This window comes from Anser cygnoides, chromosome 3 (assembly GCF_040182565.1).
Source record: "Anser cygnoides isolate HZ-2024a breed goose chromosome 3, Taihu_goose_T2T_genome, whole genome shotgun sequence".
NCBI classification, from domain to species: domain Eukaryota; kingdom Metazoa; phylum Chordata; class Aves; order Anseriformes; family Anatidae; genus Anser; species Anser cygnoides.
Genome location: NC_089875.1, coordinates 82,725,962 through 82,743,135, shown reverse-complemented (window position 1 = coordinate 82,743,135; position 17,174 = coordinate 82,725,962). Strand labels below are relative to the sequence as shown.

The 17,174-nt window shown below is 44.7% G+C and overlaps 1 protein-coding gene across 12 annotated transcripts in view; it reads right to left on the bottom strand.

Annotated features, from left to right (window-relative positions):
* Window positions 1-17,174, bottom strand: part of BACH2 (BTB domain and CNC homolog 2) — a 191,670-nt gene that overhangs the window by 131,032 nt on the left and 43,464 nt on the right. Inside the window, exon 1 of one of the 12 annotated variants that reach the window (XM_066994527.1) lies at window positions 16,130-16,220. The exons of the other annotated variants lie outside the window; for them this stretch is intronic. The gene's annotated coding sequence lies outside the window, so the exon portion shown is untranslated. Of the gene's footprint in view, window positions 1-16,129; window positions 16,221-17,174 lie in introns of those variants that run through there. 12 annotated transcript variants of the gene reach the window in all.

Here is a 17,174-nt window from a genome sequence, read left to right as displayed (position 1 = left end):
GACTCCTTCTGCCTAACAGAGTCATGTCAGATGAAAATAAAATTGTTCTCTTTTTTTTCCCCTTCTTTAGCAGACATGATATATTTTAAAACTGAAGGAATTAATCACCTCATCTTCTTTAAAAGAGTGAAAAAGGAGCAGAGGCTGCCATGCTGCTTGGATAGAAAAACAGGAATAGGAGAGATCTCCTGGCTCACTGAGCACTGAGCTATGCCATTGCAGCTGACCATGACATAATTCCTAGGAGATGAAGTCCCATTATAACCAGTGAGGTTGGTGGGTTTTTCTTCCACCTAACTGCTCCTGAGATTCTCACACATGAACAACAGCGTCTGTATTTTTAACGCTGTATGGGAACACTCAGATAAAATGTCACTGAGGTTTTGAAATGATAATGAAAAAACACACTGTGGTATTAGTTCTGCTAAACATTACAAAAACTTGAATTTTAGTTTTACATTAGGCTCTGTAATGCTGAATTTCCCAGAATGAAGTAATGTGAATAAAAGCAGTTTTGTTATCCTCGTGCTAAAGCTCTGCATCCCCCCGCACTGAGACACTTATGAAATGGCTGATCTGAGAGCAACTCACACGTGGGTTTGGTTTTTAAGGGACACAAATACAAAGTGGGCTGAAGGTATGATACCTAGGACGATGCAGAGACAGACGCTTTGCATGTGTCAGCACACAGCCCTGCTGCAGTCGTGTAACACGCTGCTCTGGGTGCACAGCCACTGCAGGTCAGCCCAGCTCAGCTCAGCCTAGCCTGCAGCTAAAGCAGGGCCGTTTGCTTCTAATGCGTATTACTGAGGACAACAAGCTACTATCACAGGGCACAAAGACACTCATTCAATGGCCACCTCCCCAAAGACGAGGCCTCAAGTGCAGGTAGGGACCCGTAGGGACCCCAGCTGCAGCAAAGCCCTGGGCAGCTCGGGCTGGGGGCGCACGATGAGCATCCACACGTGGCTTAATGATGCTAAGGTGGGCAACTCCTAATGCATCATGAGTTGAACCCCAGCCTGAGCTTTGGCTCCTGGTAATGCAAAACGTGTCGCTATTTGCCATCATGCTGAAAGGAGAGTCCTGATACAGATTTCTTGAGGATGTCCACGTTTCCATGGGATGTCAGCAGAGCCCTGGCTGCCGGACGTTAAGGCTGAGGATGTTCACAGCATTTTTCCTCCAGAAGGCAGTTTGTTCTGGCCTCTGTTTCAGGCTGCTTGCATCCATCGTTCCTCACACCCTCAGTAAATGCTACGCTGGTTTTTACAGCCTCCGTCCAAGGGACTGCACCTCAGTGGTACTGCACACATGCACTGCACTTTTAGTACTTTAAGACTGCTCAGAGAGAAATGCATAAAATGCTAATGTATTACTAGACTCCTACAATATTTTTAAATAGCATCTCTGGTATATGAAACTATTTTACAAGCAAGTCAGTGTTCTGTGACACCAAAGATTTTTATTTTATCTTTTAAAGTTTAAATATCACAGAAAAGTGGGTGTTGATAGGATCTGCCAGCAGCACAAACAAAATGTAGGAATCCAGACTAGAAGTGAAACGATCTCTCCACAATAGTGAAATTAAAGCAAAACAACAGGAAAAAAAATGATGTGCAACAGCTTAAAACTCTTGAATAAGAAAGTGGAACAAAGATTTCAAAGCATATTTGGGCATTCCCTTCTTTAGGCAGCATGTCAAAGCACTGTTTCTCCCCTTCCCCTTGACAGACTGTCAGATTGGGCCCGAAGCCACACAACCAAGCTGTGATCCTGGCAAAGCCCATAAGGTAAATAAGGTTGGGCACAAAGCGCAACTGGATGGGAGGCATGTGAACGCTGAAGGATGAGATGTTGGCAATTCAGCAGGCAGCACAAACTGCTCTCAAACAATGCTCCAGCATGATGCCAAGAGTACTCCGGAGGTAAATGCTACATAGCCAGAGCTGTATCTACCTCCAGTTGAGGCCCTCATGTTAAAAAGGTTAAACACTTCCAGTTTCCTGGGCAAATTCCAATTCTGCTGTTTTTCCCTCAAGCCACTAAAAAAAAAAAAAAATTATCCTCAATTATTCAATTAACATTTAGTGACTTCTGTTTTCATCCATGCTGCTAGGGAGGCATGAAGATGTAAGAGAGTGCTTCCATGCTCTTTTGCAAGACAGGACACACTTTATCGGTAGCAAAACACCTATATATGTGTGCTTTGTAAGAGCAGCTGATGCCCTCAGAGACGAAAAAACACTAAGGAGATGCCAAAGCATATTATTTGGGCATTTCTTTTTGTTTTAGTACTGTGTAGCGGAACCATCTGCACAAAACCCAATCGATAATCAAAACGAGCCCCAGCCAGATGACAAATCTCTCTGCTTCTGTAGGTTTAAATGTCAAATTACCAGTGCCATTAGAATCCTGGTTTGCTTTTAACTTCAGATCAAAGCTAACAGAGCTGGGAAGACAATGCTTTCTTCCCTCCACCTTCCCCCCTTCTCGCTGCTCTGAAATCATCTGTCTTCAAGCCAGAAGTCTAAATGGAGTGTACAGTGAGTTCAAAACAGAGAAGGTTGATGGGAGTCTACTGCCAATTCCACTCTGCAGTCACAGCTTGCTCCCAGAGCTCCATTAGCTGCCTGCAATCAAGGGCGGCTGACTCAGTCCTGCTTGCTGTCCAGGTTTAATAGGTTCAGCTAGTTAATGAGCAATGGCTAGATTGCATTCCAAGACTTCACATCATTCACAAAGCAATTAAGTGTACACTTCTTGGTCTCCTCCAGCAGCCTGAGAGGAGTGCCTCTTTCTACTGAAAGGATAAATGCAATCCGCAATTTTCGAAACTGAATAGTGCAACACAGTGGGAAACTGTCAGAATATTCACCTTCTGTAAGTATCAAGACGAATGCATCATTACTCTTCTGTAAGCCTTTGAAGAGCTCCCTTACCTGTACACTTCTGGATTACAGATTGCTCTCACCAGATGAAACCAAGAGCTGTAAACCACTGGGAAGCATCTCAGCGAGCTGCTGACAAAGCAGGCTAGGGAGCCTTCGTATTAACGAAACAAAATATATTTAATTTGAAAGCTGCTGCAAAGGCAGTGGTACTTTTTACAAGGATGCTTTTTACATGTTCCCAGTAGAGGTCTGCTAGGCACCCTGCAAACAGTGAAACAATTGCCTCCAAATTTGCAAAGCACAGAAACTAAGTGACTTGAGCACTCAGGAATCCCTCACAAAACCAGGGCCATGCCCCTAGAGAATGAGGCTACCTCGAAGGACAGAGCTGGGGGAAAAGCAAGCATTTTCTTTCTCACTGGCACACACCCATTCAAACTGCCCATCACCCCCCTACACTCCTAAACTTACGTATTGCTGTAAATCTATGTACCATAACAGCTGCAATGCACCTTCTAAATGTGTCTTTTTTCAAGTTCTCTCTTTCCAGGCAAAGATCCTACTGTTATGGGGTGGCAGCTTTTCTGCTGGTGCAAGGGATACTCGAGTGGATGATTCACAAATGGACCAAAGCTGGGTCCCCTCCAGATGCTCTGAAGGACAACTCCTTACATGTGTGGACTGCCTTTTCCATGCTGTGCAGCTGAACCTGGTGGAGAAAGGCATTCTGCTGGCAAGGAAGGGTCTTTTCTCTCTGGGAAGGGACTGAAAAGATGCACTGCTTCTATCTGACACCAAAAGGACCACGATCACAGAGCTAGTGAGTAGATGGCAGCCCCATCGAGAGAACAAGGAAAGATATGCTAGTCGCACCTTCTTCTCTCTTCCTCTCACATATAGCAATCATGTACGAGACTTACAAAAACCTGAATTCTTAATGGCTTATGACATCATCATTTTAAAAAGAACAACAACAAAAAATCCCAAACACTCAAACTCCCTTCAACAGATATTTCTGTAGAACCAGGAATCAAATAAATCTATCTTGGACTAAGTGATCTTTTGAATTTTGATGAATCAGTTTACCCAATCACTAAACCCACATCAATTCTGTTTCTCTGAGTACAGATATCCACTACTTAAACTGAAGGAAGAGTTTAAATAATACTCCTTCACTCATGTGCCAAAAACCTCATTGCTAAACTTTAAAGAATGACTAGCACAGTGACACAGACTGGTCTTTTTACTTTAAATGCAAGACTTTCGTATGGAAAGGAAGCACAGCTGAAGGGTTATACATTTTTTTTCTTCTATTATTCTCTATTTCCTTAGTGCATGCCAGTCAAAACTATAAAATACTTGTGGGAGAAACGTACAAGGCACGGTTTCGCATTCCAGCAGATCTATTTCCATGTGCTGCGTAAAAGGCAGGCGACCACCCAGGAAAGTAAGGCAAACACGACTTGGCCCACCAGTGTTGCAATCGCCTGCTAGCAGCCCTTCTCCATCAACACTTCGCACTGCATTTTCTACGAGACGTAACCCTAAGGCTGGCCCAGGCTGCAGCCGGATCAGCTCCAAACCTGCCAGTGGGCTGCACGGGCTCTGAAACAACGTGAACGAGCAGCACCGCGTTTTCTACCTGACGAAGTGATCCCAAGCACGGGTACGGTGCTAAAACAGAATGAATAACCCCTCCATGAGAGAAAAACAAAGTGGGCAAGCTTAACACAGGAATATTCTGCAATATGAGCAGCTCTTCACTTTTCAGAGCCTTTCATCCCCTGTCCCTTTGCCCTCCATCACAATACTTTTGCCTCTGCTTTACTGAGGAGAGCAAAGTTGGGTAATCCCTAGTCTTGGGAAAGGCTACGACCTGCTATTTCCTCCCCTTAGAGCCCACTTCCATGTTATTTTTTTTCATAGGTTGATCACAGAAAGTTTTGGTAACTGTTTTGGAATTAATAAAAGGGAATTGGTCCCTTGGAGGCCAAGCTGGTTGAGAAATGTTGCTGGCTGGAGCAACAGAAGTAGGCATGACTTGTCTTTAACAAAGTAGAAGGCATTTGTTTCTAGTTAACTGGGTCAAGGGCAAGAAAACTCAGCCAAGTATTTATTTATTGGACTGAACTGCCTGTAGCGAGAGGAGGGGGCAATGTGCGTAAAGTTACTGTAATCCCAACCTTGAAAGAGAAGTGGAAGCAAACTTTGGTTTAATAGTTGGGCTAAGCACACGAAGTCTGTAGTATGTGATGTGAAATCACTGATTTATAGAAGGGATGTTCTGGGGGGTGTGAGGGCAGAAAAGGAGAAAAAACGTCTTCACAGCTTTTCCAAGACAATACCTTTTCTACATCTGCTTGCCTTTACTTTCTGCCAGTTCAAGACGACCGAGAGCACAAGGCGGTAACAAAGCGCTAGCGAGGTTTCGGCTCGGCAAGAACGACTCTGATCGCAGCAGCGAGGCACGCTGCCTGTACGGGGCTGTCGCTGAAGCAGCCCCCAGACCTCTCTGCTCCAGCAAACATTTCCATCCTCCCAATCGCGGCATGGCAAAGACACGGCAAGGTCTTCTGCCAGCGACACCAATGGCACCACCTGGGGAGGGCTCGCAGGCTTGCCAGATGTATGGTGGGGAGCAAGAAACACCAATAAAAAAGAAAAGCTGGATGACCTTGCACTGCCTGGCCTGAGCTGCCAGGCAACAGTTAACGTTGAGGAATCTTGTGATTCTGTTTATATTCTTTCACCACAAGCAGGTGTTGGGAAGCCCAGGCTGGGAGGGGCATGCAGATAAAAAAAGAAAGAGGAACCACATTTTTTTTTTTACATGTGTGATCTGTTCAGATGAACCTTTCTTACCGACAGCCCCTTTTCCTGGAATCAGCGCTGATGCCCTGGTGTCACCCTCCAGCCCTACCATCAGCCGGCTGCGCACCTCACACATTTGGGTTACATTACCTGGTTTTGGTGATGGATGACACGATTTCGGTGGCAGTTCTGGGGGAACCAAGTCATTTTTAACAGAGATATAATTAAAATCTCTGTGCGTTTTTCAAATTTAGATTCATTTTGTGTTTTACGATTATTATTTTGATACTATTACAGTCATGTGCTGCTGTTTACCATCTGAAAAGTGAGGAATAAAGGGAAGATCTCTATTGAAACCCAACTCTTTTTTTTTCCCTTGGTCACCTTGCATGCCCCGGTGTCTATGATTTTTTACACCTCCACCTTTGATTTTGCACGGAGGAATGCTCTGAGCCACAGCTTTCCCCCTACCCGCTGCTCTTCCTCGACCAGCGCCCCGGCCACCCCGCGCCCGCCGCTCCCCTGCAGCTCTTTGTTGCTGAAGGTCGGGGTCAGCGGTGTCAGCGGCTGACATGATTAGTGCCGCCGACATTGCACCACTGCTCTGAAGGAAGCAGGCAGAGGGCAGGGGACAAAAAACAACAACAACAGAACCTGCAGCCATTTTAGGCAGAAGGAATCGGGCTCAAAGAGACATTTGCAACCTCACACTTCCCAATTAAAAAGAAGGTCCTCGCACCACAACAGGAGCACGAGGCGTTTTAATGCGCTGCCCCGCTCGTAAAATCAGGACACCTCTCCTGCCCCGACACATATCCTTGCGGTGTGCTCCAGTTCTCTCAGATCAAAGGCAAAGATTAGGGAGGGGAAAAAAAACAAAAACGATTTTTTTAAAAAAAGTACCGCACAAGAGATAACGCCTAACCTGTGATTCAGCAGATTCGAATGCTCGGAGGTACAGCAATCTGCGCACTATTGAAAGACAGCAGCAGTCCATTACATGTATTGATTTGCAGCACTTTGTCAGCACTAATGATGTTACCTCATTAAAAGAGATAAATGCCCTACTGTTCTACCAAAAGCATCTGCTCCTTCCTCTTTCTCGCCTGTTCTCCAGCAGGGCCCTCTGCAGAAGCATATTGAAATCAAATCCAAATCCAATGCAAAATTTGCTTAGAGCGGCTTGCTAGCATTGCCTTTTTTTGTTGTTGTTGTTATTGTTTTCTTTATTTATTATCGCTTTAAAAAAGAAATGGGTTGCTCCCTGTTTCGCACCAGGTATTTATTTCTTCTTACCACACTGAACGGACACATCAAAGGAAAACAAAGCCAAGCGCTGGTTCTAGTTAGGGAAGCGTGATCGAGCAACAGCTGCGCTCCGTGTTAACAACGTTCCCGCGGACAAAGAATTCCTCAAAAATAAACCGGTATCTGTGTCCTCAAATGCATTTATTGCTGGGTAAAATAACAAGGGTTGAACTTTAATCAAAGCGGGTGAAGTGATAGGCAAGGTGGTGATAATTCTGTTAACACCCACCAACATGTTGCCACACAGAACGTGCTGGTTTTGTTTCAACAGATTCCTACTTACAGAAAAAGGTAGCAGTTTACCATAATGAATGTTTTATGCATAATTCCTTTGTGTATAGGGTCTCCAAAGTACACATTAGTAAAGTCTATTAAACTCTCTATTTAGCAGAATTACCAGCGTGCCTTTTGGGAAATTATTACAATGAAGCTGTACCGGTATTTAAATTCCAGTTGTTTAACAATCTTTTCCTAATCACCAGTCCAGGTATCTGCTTTAAAGTGCAGTCAGACACTGTTCTTCCAGACATCATAAGCCTTTCTACAAGCTCCTTATGGAAATTCACTACAAAGTGACTATTTCGACCTGTTTTTCATAATTAGCATCAGACAGGTACTGCTTTTACACAATGGGAGCTCTTCCCAATCTTCTTCACCAAGCACAGCACTCCACAGTTAAACCTAGTTACAAAAACAATTAACTATTTGCAGCCATACAATTCATTTCCATGTGTTAGCATCTGAAAGATAACAGACTTTTAAAGACAAATTATGTCCCATTCTTTATAAATGGCTTTTCTATGAGGAAAGACCTGTCCTTGGGTGAGACAATATGGCTTCATGGATGGAGTGACCTCAAAGCTGCTCAAAGTCAGCACACACCTGGGTCTCTACTCTGTTCCAGCTACTAGACTCTCTGAACTGTACGTAAAGCAACAACAGAACAGCTACTAACTTTTGTTTTGAGCTCCTCAGACCACTTCCCCTTGAAATACCACAAACTACAGCTACAGCTACTCTCTAAATGTGCCAGTTTTCACGGCAAGGAGCCTTAAACTTGATTCCAAACTTTTAAAACTGCTCCTGCTTCTCCTGTAATAAGAACAGATATCGTTCCAATTGGAAGAGTCTCGTGTTTCTCAGGGGAGAGGAAGCAAACTTCATCGTACTAAAAGTTACAGGATTAAGTTCCTGGGGTGGGATGGTGGAGACCTCGATCCCAACCTTTCGGATTTCCTCCATGACCTTCAATAAATCACCGTGTCCCTGCCTCCATTTCTCACCAGTATGAGGGTGATATTTCATCCTCTTTTAAATGCCCAGAAGCACTCAGGATCTATCTATGGGGCAGTCAGGCTCTTCAGCAAAGACAACCAAGCAAGCACCTAAACAGATGTCTTGTCCTTGCCACTACATCATACCGACAGTTTTATAACTCCAACACCAATTCAATTCTCAGTTAACTTCAACTGCAAAAACAACACTAATATATCTGAAAAATGCAGACAATTTTTTGAAACCAATGGGCTCAAAACCAGAAAATAAGTAATAAAGAGGTGTTGCTCAACAGCACTACTCATCAAATGAATATGTAGAATTTAGGCCATCATATGACTGACTTGTTTTGCTTTGCCAGAATTCAAAGTTTATGTGCAAATACAGATAAATGGAGGACAAATATCATCACTGTTAACTGGTTCACACAGTATGAGACCCTCTGACAAGTATGAAACAAATATTGCCCATTTATTGGGTCTAAGGTAAATTCAGTGCCCTCTGGCAGGCCTACACAATAAAGCAGCTTCCATCATGAGCAAAAGTCCTCCAGAGAACAATCCTTGAGAAAAAAAACAAACAACAAAACACAGAGCAAATGGGTGGACCTATTTTAGCCACACACTAATTCCCTATAAATCAATGGACAAAAGTGTTTTCATTTCTCCAGTTACAAACCCTGGGCCAAATTACCTTTGCTGTAACAACCTCATTGACTCTGCTAGAGTTACACATGCACCACATTTTGTCCTTGTTTGCAATGAGGCCAAATCTCCCATAAATAAGAAAGGAAACAATCTGTTCACCTTACGTGAAATGAGAGGAAGAGCAACCCTTTCACCTTTAAAAAGGAGATAGAAGGAAGAACACTATTAATTTCACTTCTTCAATTTGCCTCTATGTTAGGAAAGACTCCTGTATGCTTTTAGAAAGGACGTTTTTCAGGTTTTAAAGGTTATTTTATCCAAGTGCAGATCAAAAGTCCAAGAATATCAGATGTTGGAATAGAAGAGTATCCAGCACTCACTTTACTATCCATTAAAGAAGTACCTCTTCTATCCTGTTTGACGAGGTGGTAAGCCAAGGGGTCAGCTCTACTACAACCTGACGCCATCAAGGCCTTGCTCTTATCTCTTGCTCCTGCGGGAGGCAAGATGGCCCTACTGAGCTGCCCCAAAACCATCCATGTCTTTAGTTCAGTCAGCTGTTGGCTGGATTCATCCCATTGGGCATGTCATAACATGGCCTCATAAGACTCAATGCTTGTGCAAGAAGGAAAGGGGGAAGTCTGGGCAAAGGACACAGTGGACAAACAAAGAGGACAAGTGGCTGCAGCTGTACCTGGGACTGCCTTAGGCTGCCCTTTAGTCCCTGATGCCTACCAGAAGACCCTGTAGAAATACAAGACACTGTGTGCAGTGCTGCACTTAACACGGGCATTACAATACATGTGTCTAATGTTCCCATCTTATGTCTCTGTGTCTATCATACCAGGTGACAGACATCACCTGGCAATACAACTTCACTCTTTATTTTCAGCGTATTGGGTATAGACATGGTGCGGCCTTCGTTAATTATTGCGGCATTCATTAAGGCTACCTCAGCCAAGCTGTCACTTTGTCTCTCCTGCCACCTACTGTACTGAAAATCAAAATATGTGTCACCAACTCGCGTTGTGTCCCCACTTCTGTTTGGAAATACCAACCTCAGTTCTTCTAGAAGTACCACTGTTTGCCTGTTGGGAAGCCCCTGTTGAAGCAACTGCTGCAGTGATGCTATCCAGTACTTCTTGATGGAGGCTAAATGCAGTGTTTTGAACGATACCTAACTCATTGATGCTTCATGGTTAAAATTAGTGTTAATAACTAAAATTTCTCCACAGTTTAGGTTATGAACTATTTTCCTCTTTAACCCACAAAGTATTAATCACAGATTTGTTTTAAACAGTCAATGGTGAACAATACCCTGTAAACCTCTGGCCCTTTACTTGCAGTTATTTCCAATGACAACACTCAGAAGGTGCAAAACCCAGCAGAAAAACAACTTCCCATTAGGTGTGTGACTGGCAGCTCGTGGTTAGGGTTGAAACTCTTGGTTACGCACCTGAGATGCAGAACCAAACTAATGTCACCCAAGAACAGACCCATCAGGTGCAAGAGTCTGCTTCAGACCATGGTTTATGCTGGTCTTTTAGCACCTCACTCTCTAAAATCTCTTCTGAACAAGCCCGGCTGTGCCATGCCTACCTGCTACAGCACCATGCTACCCGTGTGAGATGTCCTCTACACGGTCCCTCTGGCTCTGATGCTGTGGACTACAGAAGAGGCTTCAAAATCACACTGCGGCTTGCACCCAAGTGGTACATCCAAGGGAAAAAAGGCTACTTGATCATAACCATCTGGGTTCTGACATCAATCCAAACTTTGAAGCAAGTAATCAAAGTAGGCAACATAGAGACGGGCAGCAACAAGATCGAGCTAGTCCAGCACAGTCCAAGCACTCTGCAGGAGCTTCAAACCCATCCACAGTATGATGTGGAAGCCAATAAGTAATCAACCCCAAAATGACTAAACAGATAGCCCTTGTTAATTATTTATGCCATCCTCCCAGAAGGCGATGGCATGACAATTTCACTTTTTAGCACTTCATTATTTATTTCGAGAAAGTATTCAAAAAGAAAACAACAAGCTGCAATTCATAAAATATTCTCATAAGTTTTGAGTAAGAAGAAAACTTGCAAGTGCGGGTTTATTTTCCATATACGATGTTCCCTTTTACTTAATCAACAAGCAACGTCTTTGGAGCTATGTGACAGCAGCTATCTTTGATGAAAGGAATATTTTGATGAAGGAGAAAGACATTCAACATTAGCATGATCAAGTAAGCTATCAAATTCATTTATTTATGCTGTGACCATAGTAATCAAGAAGTAGTTAATGTGGAACTGAGCACCAGTTAAAATGCATTTTAAACCTCATTTTACACTGGTTTGCAAAAGGAGATCTTTTACTAGCAGGATGCTTTAGGGTCTTTTCAGGCTGCAACGAGAGAAGCGGATACAGAAGATAAATTGGTCTGCTCCTGCAAACAGTCTTGCTTTTGCAAGAGGAGTACTAACGTAATAGTGGGCCTTTCATCTCAGCACTTAGAATTTGATCAACTGAGAAAAAAACATTAATATAATTCCACTCACTCACAGATAAACATCTTTGAAAAATGAGGCCATTTCTGTTCCTAAAACAAATCTGACAAGGCTACAACTGAAAGTACTTCTGTAGCACACACACTTTAGTATGGACACAGGAAAACTATCAAAATGAGTAACCAGAGGGTATAATACCAGCTATTTAGCCACCAAAATGCCTCAAGAGCAGTGATACATCCACTTAATGCCAAATATGGCCCACAAATATCTATTATACATGAATAAATGTATCAGGGAGTAATAGCACGTTCCCGTTAATTACACAAAGGCTGCGAACAAGTGAGAGGCCTGCAACATGGGTAAAAAGGGATCTTTTTACAGTGCATGATCAGAAACAGCATTTGCTGACACCAATTTAATTTATAATGGGATCAAGGCAAAAAAAAAAAAAAAAAAAGCTCATGTTAGCAGTGCTACAGGAACTGTAAGCTAAGAGCTAGTGGACTGAACAGAGCCTTAAAACAACTTAGTCCTTTTAACACAAGCTTGAGAAACCTGCTACTACAGTGGCAGTATCAGGGGGCGATTCTATCCTCACTAGAAACTCCTAATAAATTTTAAAGTATCTCCAAGGATGCTACAAGGGAATAAATAAGCCAATTTTATACATCCTGTGCTGCCTGTTGGGATTGATGTCTCACTAAACCAACAGGCGAAGTTTAATCTCTGGAAGGACTTCTACCTCTGCTGTGCTCAACCAAACGGAAGGGAAAGAAATTTAAGCTTGTTTGGTCTACAGCGGACTGTGGCTTTCTAGCAGAAGTTGGTTGAAGTTTGCTGATGAGTGGGTGATAAGCTGCTCCCAGAGTTTTGCTTGCTTTGGGAGGAGTGAAGTGGTTGGGAAATTTTCAGAGCAGATTCTCCAAGCAAGCTGTTCAGAGAAGCCACTATCCAGAAGGCTCAACAGGAGGAAGAGGAAGCAGGGAAATCACAGTTAATGGGATTTGGCCACAACCAGAAACAGCTAAGTTTCAGAATACGTTATGAACACTCTTGCACTTCCCCATTGCACCAGTTCATTGCTGCATGAGAAAAATCTGTGTATATTTAATGCCTTAAAAAGCTCCATGGAAATTTAGATTAATGCATGATTAGAAAAATCTTGCCTCATCTCTGGTTTGCCCTGTAGATGCACACATCAAATAGAGGAACATCACAGAATCATTAAGGCTGGAAAAGACCTCCAAGATCATCTGGTCCAACCATCCCCCTACCACCAATGTCACCCACTGAACCATGTCCCTAAGCACCACGTCCAGCCTTTCCTTGAACATCCCCAGGGATGGTGACGCCACCACGTCCCTGGGCAACCCATTCCGATGCCTGACTACTCTTCCTGAGAAGGAATATCTCCTAATTTCCAACCTGAACTTGCCACCACTACAACATAGTTTCCACGATTTTCTGTAGGGAGAACCTGTCAGTCTAGAGATTTATTTAAGGTACATGCATGCTTGTAAATGCCGTAAACGAACACTGAGATATGAGGAGGTCACTGCCCCACTCATCTCAGAAATCACCTCTCAGCCTGCTGATCCCTCCACAGAGGATTATAAAGTTTGCTCAAGTTTTCTGTGGGAGGGAATTGCTATTTGATCCTTTCTAGGGGTATAATTGGAGCTCAAAGTACAGGGTTACCTTGCTCACAGGGAGAGCAGCTCTCCTTGGCACAACTTCAGATTGAGGAAGGTTATACAATTACGGCATAGAATAAGGTCTTTGGAAGGAAATGAAGTTCTCTCAAGCCTGAAGGAAAGAAAGAAAAACTGCCTCTCTTCTGAAATAACAAGTGCTTTGGTGTGCCTTGGCAGTGTGAATTCCAGGAACCAGCTACGAGTTGCGCCACTTTGTGAAGAGCAACTAGGTCAAACCTCAGAGCAGGACCCACATCCCTTGCTGCTCTGGGTAGTGAGGCACCAAGGATCTCTTGCTCATCCTCCGACCTGGATGGATGCGGTGGCAGCCCCTGCTTTGGAGCTGGGAAACGAGTCTGTCTCTTACACGTAAGAGAGCAATTGCAGCTCTCAGCTTTGAAGGCTTTCTGTATTCAGCTGCTGTCGGAAAAGACAGCAATAAAGAAAATAACATAGAATCCCTGTGTGGAAATAACATGAGAAACAGAAGAGACAATCTGATGCAAGTGGCTGTAGGTGGGAGGCGAACAGTGCTCCCTGTGCGGGCAGAAAATAACTTACAGAGAGGTTGCCGCAACACCCGATTCTCTAAGACCCAACACACACCTGCCAAGGAATTTACCTCCTGAAGCGCTAGCTAGCACTGTCAGCTCAACTCTGAGAAGAGAGCTGGTTGCAATGAAAGAAAAATTACTCGAGATGCCCTCTACCTGATGCACGCTGTGCAAACTGAAGCCAAGTGCAGGACATGACATAACATGTAAGCACTCCAAATGAATTCTTCCTTGGATCCCAAAGGAGGCAGCGCCACAGTACGTGCAACAAGGGAAGATGCCAGCAGCGGAGAAATTCCTGGTCTAATCGTGAGATAGAGGAAGCAACAGTATGACCAGAAGAATGGAAGCGATATGAGAAGCGAGATAAAAGAATTATGGAGCTGATAGCATCTTACAGACAACACGATTTTTAGAAGAAAGAGGGGAAGTTGAGCAGCTGTGAAAGAGAGGGAAGGAAGAGTAAGGCTGATTTTCCTGATAGTCAGGTCATGAACAGTTCCCAGAACCTGTCTAGTCTGGCTGGATGTCCGATATCAGAAGCAAAAAACATGTGGCAACCTCAGCGCATAGACAGGAGATATTGAGGAACAAGGTATTAAAAAAAACTACAAGCCGTCTAAGCGCAATAAATTGAGATGAAGCTACAGACCTTTCAATGAACAATGAATCTGAAAAGTCAACAATCTCTGCATAATTTCCTCTGTTAATTCAGACAAAATCTTAAAAACAAAATAAAAAAACCCTTTTGGCTTTTCACAACCTTCATTTCTGTTGGAAGTCTTACTGTCACTGGTGGGAGTTTGACTTTATTAAGTGGGAATTTAACAGGAATTGCAGCTCCGTGTAAGCTATGGGAAATGTTGCTCACAGCAAGAGAAGATGTAGGATAATGAAGTATTTTGGGAAGGGAGGAAAAAAACGTTACAGTAAGTATGCAAACAGAATAACTAACAATGCTGTCCTTTCTCTGGGACCTTCTGGAGGATTTCAGCTCAATCTACAGCCATTCCTCATTATGTGGCCATGGCTTATCACACAGCCTGAGTCTCCAATCTGACTGCACATCTATGCCTTACACTCTTATCCCCTTGCTGCTTCTCATCCCAGACCTCAGCTGTGAGCCGAGGGGCAAGGACCCTGTTGTGGGTTTGTGCAACAGCCAATGTGGGACCCAGACGGGACTTATGGTGTGCCAAGTGCTCCTTCTCCATAATTAGCGAGGGAGACTGATAAAGAAACAAAAGACAAAGGGTTTCCTCCAAGCGAGAAAACTCTTACGCAGAAAGCCAGTCTAGCCGAGAAGGCTCTCCCCACGCCAAACGTGCTCAATAGCACATCGCGGCACAGGGAGCAGGCTGTGAAATCCAGTGTTCTTTCAGACAAAAGTAGGGGGGAAAAAAAAGAAGAAAAAAAAAGAAAAAAAAGAAGTGGGAGGAGAAAAAGGGAAGAAAAGGTCAAGCAGACCAGGGCAGGCTGCAAGCAAACAATCCCCTCCCAAAAGGAAAGCACCTTGACGGACACCACAGTGTAGCCTGCAGAAGATGCTGCTCTGTGGGAGAGAGGGTCAAGTTAAAATACAAAACCACACACTTGCACAGTCCTACGAATTTCTTCAATGCAGCTAAGAATTTAAGAAAATACTTTGTGTTAAAAGTTGCTTTTTGCAAGTTTTTGCATATTATTGCCTATTTGCTCTACCAATTTCCAATTGCAGTTTCTGCTCCCGGTAGAAGTCGTCATCAGAACAATACACTGGCATTTAGATATTGCCTTGTTAAGAAATCTAGAGTAACTGGAAGTCGTATTAATAATATTTAAATGCAGTATATGCCTATTTAAAGTTTGAATACATATCATTAGAAAACAGCATAAATTAACCCAACCTAATTCTCTGGGATGCACGAAGATCTAAACAACCCTAAGTCTGATGTTCTCCCTTACCACCCACTTGAATAAACAAAACAAACCAAAACACGCTGGGGTTAGTTTAGGTTGCAAACGGCAACAACATCAGCATTCAGTCCCTGGGCCTAAAAGCAGTTTGCTCCCCGATGCAACGCAGATCGTGCCACAGCCCCCTGCTGCGGCCATGCACCATGCCAAGAGGCAGCCTGCCCGCCGTGTCCACCCCCCCAGCACCACAAAATGTCCCTGGGCAGGCTGGGGGACACGTACACGGTGCTGCCACTGGGTCCCCTGGCAGGGCCAGTGCCTGCAGTAGCAGGGGGCAAACTGCTTCTCCAGCAACCCCCCCACTGGGAGCCCCCCGATCCTGCAACCCAGCGCTGCCAACAGCGTGCCCTTTGTTGCGTGCGCGCACGGCTTGCTGGTTGTTTTGGGTCTTGGTTGTTTTATTTCAAGGAGAATTCAAGTTTTAAATGAGTAATCTGTTTTCGAGTGATTTCTCCACGCTGGCTCCACCCTGCACTGTAAACTAGACATTACCTTATACAAGAATGAATCCGCTGCATTCCTCCGTCTCGCTGCCGTGCAGCACATTTCCTACCCTCGCAGCCCAACCAACAGCAGCACACGCTCCCCCACCCCTTCCCCCTCCGTTTTCTTTTTCTTTCCCTTTTTTTTTTTTTTTTTTTCTTCACCGCCTCACTGTGTTTTTGTGTAAATGATCTCACATGACTCAACAAATCCATCTGCCTGGAGCAGGCCGAGTTTGGAGCCTTCCCAGGAGGGAGGAGAAGAATTGCTTTGTGGAAAGGACCTGGAGCTTTGCCCTTTCTCTGGCTCAAATTACCCGCCTGTCAGGCCTGACGGATTTGGCTAAAAATAAAAGGAAGCGGGCCGTGAAAAGGAGATGAATGAGCTCAGCAGTTCCTTAGATAACATGGGCCCGGTGTTGCCCAAAGCTCCCGGCGCAGGAACTTCAAATGCCGGGCATGTAAGCGCAGGGCCGCAGCCGAGGTGAACTTGGCCGCTGCGGGGAGAAAAGCAAAACCCAACCGTACGCCGCTGGAAATAACTGGATTAAAGGCACGCACGCAGAACAGGAAAGCTGCCTGCTGTAGGTTTTAGGCTTGTAAAATGCCAGATTTACGGCGTTTCCACGGCAAGCGGGGTCTGGGGGCTGCGGCAGGGGGACGCGGCGGAGCCACGTATGATGTCAGCCTGCCGGCCGTGCCAGCGCCGCGCGGAAAGTCATCTGCGCGAATGCGTGCCCAGCGCCCGCAGTGGGTATTAAGCACTTAGTTTGGCAATGTAATGACACACTGTAACAATCTGTAATGCGAGGCAGTCAGCAAAGCCCTGGCTCTGCGAGCTATTCCTCCTAACCATTAACCATATGTTTGGCTCCGCCGCCACCCGAGCGAGCGGGTGTTCCAGCGCACCATCTGGTTTCTATCCACACAGGCAACTGCAAAGCACACAGCATTTCCCCCTGGAGCCGCATGTTCCTCCCGGCTGCCCCTCTCCCGCCTCCCTCCCCGCCCGGCCCCCCGCTCCCCATCTTCCTCCTTCGCCCATCTCACCATCA